Source organism: Eschscholzia californica, unplaced genomic scaffold, assembly GCF_041429995.1.
Source record: "Eschscholzia californica isolate CP2 unplaced genomic scaffold, dmEscCali1.0.p SCAF_2, whole genome shotgun sequence".
Lineage (NCBI taxonomy): Eukaryota > Viridiplantae > Streptophyta > Magnoliopsida > Ranunculales > Papaveraceae > Eschscholzia > Eschscholzia californica.
In genome coordinates, this window is record NW_028238309.1 from 31,650,008 (window position 1) to 31,656,007 (window position 6,000).

The following is a 6,000-nucleotide window of genomic DNA, read 5'->3' on the forward strand; positions in this document are numbered from 1 at the left end:
TTGTCTAAACAAGACGATTGTTGGGAGAAGAGGTGATACAAACGGGTATATGCTTGCGTAATTCTCTGGTCGTCGAGTAAAATAAAGTGCCTGCACCCCTTAGTCGTGTGGAGAGAGAAAATCCACTCGTCAAATGTTTGATCAAGTGGTCGATGGGAGAGAGAGTGATCACTCGTCTTCATTGATCAGGTGGTAGTAGCAGTCGTTGATCGCCTGCTAGAGGTTTGGGTGATCGATGTGAGAGAGAAAATAAGCGGTTAGTTGATTACAGGTGAATTTGGGTGTCGGGTGTGGTTCTATGTAATTGGATCCTTTAGTCGATTATCAGCCGATCCTTATAAAGAAATTTGTGGTCAACTGTCCCTTTTGGTCAACTGTTACCTGTGGTGAGCTGTTGCCTTGAATGTGGTAACGCACGGAGCTGTCACCATTAATATGGATATTATAACCCCTTAACGGGTATATTCGGGATATTGTCATCTTTAATGACCGTAACGTCTCCCTAACAGATATGCAAAGGGAGGTCTGAGGAGGTGAGGGCGGACCTCTTTATCAGAGCTGGATGTACTTCCGTATTTTGGTATGCTGAGAGGTAAGGACGGGCCGCTTTATTCTAGAGCTGGATGTACTTCCGTATTTTGGCGTTGCTTCGGGGTGCCTAAAGACAAATGGGTCGGGCCCATGAGCTATTAATTCATGGGCTTGGTGGCCGTGTAAGCCCATCAATCGTGGATTTCTAGGGGCGCTCCTAGTGATGTATTTTGGCCCATAGAATTTGTCCCCACTCTCTAAGTCGATGGAGTGTGGAGGCTTAGAGAGTAGTTTTTTAGAGTCGTAGAGACTGATTCGGAGTTTAGTCTCGTTATATTTGTAATCCGATTCGTGTACCATCGGGGCACAGTAGTAGCTAGTAATGACGTTTTTGTAAGTTTTCTTGAATATTCTTGGGTACCGACAGGCGGTTGTAGATTAGTGGCCAATGAGCTGTGAGAATTCATTAGTAACAATGCATTCGTCGAAAAAAGGGAATTATTTGACCAACATCTGGGCGTTGGGAAAAAATTATTTGGTCAGTTTAATTATGCTAGTTGACTGAAAGAGACATACTTGTTATGCCAATTGGGGTTAATGTGAACAATACGAGTAATCCAAGACAAGCAATAGGTATAGTTAAGAACAAACAAGAACAGAACACAAATATTTACGTGGTTCGGTTGGTGAGACCTACTCCACGGCGACACCGGCACGATGATTTCCACTATGATAAGCAGACAAGTTTACACAAGAGATTCGTGAGATTGTGCTACTAATATCTCCTTAGGGTTTAGTTTATATAGCTACTAAACCCTAATCTCACCGCCTCACCGACTCTCTACAACTGACTCTCTCTAATCACCGACATAAGCCTAGCTTCCGCATTCCAGCTCTGTCTCGGAATCCAGCTTTGCCTCACAGCCCTGCTTCGCATACCAGCTCTGTCTCAATAATCAGCTCCGCTAACGGGTCCAAAATTCGGCCTTGTAAATGGGTTAGCGGGTCGTAAACCGGGTTCGATACCAATCCATATTCGAGTCACTTCTAACTACTCTCCACCTTGACTTGAATATGCTCCTCTTAACTTAGATCTGCCACCATCATAGCTCAGCGCCTTTGAGCCATCGTCGCTCCAGCCTTGGTAGGGCTAACATCTGGAAATCCCAATCAAGTCTAAGCAATGCTTAAACTTGAAAGTTGTAACTGCCTTGGTCAGCATATCCGCTGGATTCTCTCCCGTAGAAACCTTCTTCATCGTGAAGAGGAGATTTCTACCCGATGATTACAAGCAGGATTTGTACCTAAAGCTTACACACTTGCATCAAGAAAAGAGGACTGTAGAAGAATATACAAAGGAGTTTGATCTTCTGCAATTACGATGTGATGTTCAAGAACCACGAGAAATGACTATTGTACACTTTGTACATGGTTTGAATGATGAAATTTCAACCAAGGTAGAGCTGCAGCTTTTCTGGACTCTTGATGACGTAAAAAAGCTTGCTATCAAGGTGGTAAAGCAGATTAAGCCGAGAAAAAAGTAATACCCCAGACCCTATAATGTTGTTTCGTCTTCAAAAGGAACTGTTAAAGATGATGTTAGTAGCAGCAGCAAAAAGACAGAAATTCAGAATTCATCAAAGCCTATGGATGTGAATTTGAAGAAGAATTCTTTAAATGTCAAGGGTTTGGGCATTTCCAAGTTGAATGTTCTAATCGAAGGGTTATGACAATTCAAGAGATTGAGGACGAGCTTAGGCAAGAATCTCATGATTTAGAAGTTACTAATCAGAAAGTTCATGAGGAAGATGATGAAGTCATTGAGCAACCTGATCGAGGAGAATTGTTGGTGATTCGAAGGGTGTTGCATTCTGTTCCTAATACAGAAGAAGAGCAACGAGAAGCTGTTTTCCAGAGCCGGTGCACAATCAAAGGAAAAGTCTGCAGTTTGATCATTGATAGTGTAAGTTGTACCAATGTCGCATCTAGTACACTTTTGGAGAAGCTGAGTTTGCCAACCATAAAGCATCAACAACCTTACAAGCTGAAATGGTTTACTGATGGAAGCAAGTTGCAGGTTTCTAAACAGGTAGCAATTTCCTTTTCTATTAGGAAGAACTACCATGATGAGGTAATCTGTGATGTCATTCCAATGGATGCTTGTCATCTATTGCTTGACAGACCTTGGGAGTTTGATAGAAGAGTTGTACATGATGGGTACAAGAATACTTATTCTTTTCATAAGGATAAGAAGCACATTACATTGACACCTTTATCACCTACTATGTGTGCTAAATCTGCAGCGGAGAAATGCAAGGAGAACATGTTTTTGGGTGAAACCAAAATCAGGAAGAAGATGGGTAAGGGCAAGGAGGTCTTTGCTTTGCTGGTGGTTGAAAAGAATGAGGGAGCAGAAGTGAGTTCTCATCCATTGATGCTAAAATTGATGAATGAGTTCAGTGATGTTTTTCCTAAAGATTTACCACCTAGTCTACCTCCAAACAGAGGTATTGAGCATCAAATTGATTTATTACCTGGTGCACCTTTGCCAAATCGTCCAACTTATAGATGCAATCCAGAAGAGGATAAGGAATTACAGAAACAAGTGCAAGAGCTGATTGATCGAGGGTATGTCAGGGAGAGCATGAGTCCATGTTTTGTACCAGCTCTGCTTGTGCCAAAGAAAGATGGTTCGATGAGGATGTATGTAGACAGTCGAGCTATTAACAAGATAACCATCAAGTATCGTTATCCTATACCCAAGTTGGATGACATGCTAGATGAGCTGAATGGATCAAAGGTATTTTCGAAGATTGATCTAAGGAGTGGATATCACCAGATCAGAATGAAGGAAGGTGATGAATGGAAGACGACATTCAAGACAAAGAGTGGCTTGTTTGAATGGCTAGTCATGCCATTTGGATTATCCAATGCACCCAGCACTTTCATGAGACTTATGAATCAGGTTCTGCGTGATTTAATTGGAAAGTTTGTTGTGGTTTATTTTGATGATATTCTTGTCTACAGCAAAATTGAAGAAGAGCATGCTATACACATCAAGGAAGTTTTCAAGGTGTTGAGAAGAAACAAGCTATATGTTAAGTCAGATAAGTGTGAGTTCTTTACTTCTAGCATTGTGTTTCTTGGTTATATTGTTTCAGATAAGGGCATTTCAGTAGATAAAAGTAAAGTTGAAGCTATAAGGAGTTGGTCAGTTCCGACAACCTAATCTGATGTAAGAAGCTTTCGTGGACTTGCCTCATTCTATAGACGCTTTGTGAAAAATTTCAGCACTGTCGTAGCGCCAATAACTGAATGCTTGAAGAAGGACAAATTCGAATGGAGCAGTGCTGCACAAAAGGCATTTGAAGTGGTGAAACAAAAGCTATGCGAAGCACCTATTTTAGCACTTCCAGATTTTAATCAAGTATTTGAAGTTGAGTGTGATGCTAGTGGAGTTGGTATAGGAGTTGTTCTTATCCAAGGACAACGTCCCATAGCTTATTTCAGTGAGAAGCTTACAGGAGCACAGAAAAACTACTCAACCTATGATAAGGAGTTTTATGCTATTGTAAAAGCTTTGACTCATTGGGAGCATTATTTAAAGCCAGGTCAATTCGTATTACATTCTGATCATATGTCACTAAAGTTTTTAAACAACCAACACGGGCTAAAACCGACATGCCAAATGGGTAGAGTTTCTACAATCCTTCTCATTTGTGTCAAAGTACAAGGCGGGGAAACTAATATTGTTGCTGATGCACTCTCAAGGAGGTATGCTTTAATCTCTAATCTGGATTATCGAATTATGGGATTTGATTTATTGAAGACTCTATACAATGAAGACCTAGACTTAGCTGACGTCTATGGTGAGTGCAAAAAGGGAGTTACAAATCAGTACCATTTGCAAGATGGATTTCTTTTGAAAAGAAACCAGCTCTGCGTGCCAAAGACTTCTGTTCGGGAGTTGCTGATTCGTGAAGCATATGGCGGAGGTCTTTCTGGTCATTTTGGGATCAACAAAACAGTGGACATGCTTCAGGAGCATTTCTTCTGGCCCAAGATGGTACGAGATGTTCATTCAGTCATAGAACGATATGCCACGTGTCAAAGAATGAAAAGTCATTTCCAACCAGGTCTGTACACTCCTTTACTTGTTCCAATCCAGCCCTGGGATGATGTGAGCATGGATTTTATTGTGGGACTACCAAGAACTCAGAGGGGTAAAGATTCTATCATGGTGGTAGTTGATAGGTTCAGCAAAATGACACATTTTATTCCTTGCCACAAGACTAATGATGCTAGTATGGTTGCTGACTTGTATTTCAAGGAGGTTGTACGCCCTTATGGTATTCCTAAAACCATTGTTCCGATCGTGATTCAAAGTTTCTGAGCTATTTCTAGAAGACTTTGTGGAGATTACTTGGTACTAAGCTCCTTTTTAGTACTTCTTGTCATCCACAAACTGATGGTCAAACAGAGGTGACAAACAGAACCTTGATTACTCTTTTGAGAGGCTTGATAAAGAAGAACTTGAAGAAATGGGACTTGAAGCTAGCTCAGGCTGAGTTTGCTTATAATAGGTCAACAAGCTACACTACAAAACGTTCACCTTTTGAGATTGTGTATGGTCTTAATCCACTTACTCCTACTGATTTGATTTCAATACCTTTGGGGTTTAAGGCAGACTTTGAAGCAAAAGAAAGGGTAACTACAATGAAGAAGCTTCATGAGAATGTTCGGGCAGAAATTGAAAGGGATAATGAGAAGTACAAGAAAAGGGCCAACAAAAATAGACTTGCTAAGTCCTTTGAACCAGGTAATCTGGTCTGGTTACACCTAAGAAAGGAGAGGTTTCCAAACAAACACAAGTCGAAGCTGATGCCAAGAGCAGAGGGTCCTTTTAAGATACTTGAGAAAATTAGTGATAATGCTTACAAGCTGGAGCTTCCAAAGGACTATGGTGTTTCAGGTGCATTCAATGTAGGTGGTGATCTTTCTCCACATTTTGAAGATGAGGAGCTATCAGATTTGAGGACAAATCATTTCCAACCCGGAGAGTCTGATGTGGGAGCACCAGTGTTGGAACAATTAGAGCTGGAACAAACAGAGTTAGAGCAAGCAGCGTTGGAGTACACAGACAAAACTACCAACAGGCTGAGCATTACTTTGCTGAAGTTGGACCAACTAAGCCATAACTACCAACTAAGCAATGATTAAATATGGGCTTTAAAGAGGATTATCGAAGACTTGAAGAGTCATTTTCGTTTTTAGTAATCTGCATTAAAGTTAGTCTCGTCTTTCTACATTCATGCATTTAAACTAAGTTGTTTCCAATGTAACTAGTTTCTATGCATGTAGACTAGCTTTTATTTCTCATTTAATGTATTCTCCTCTATATAATGAGGCTTATTATGAATGGAAAAATTAGAGAATATTGAATTGGAAATTATAGAGTCTTTGTGACTT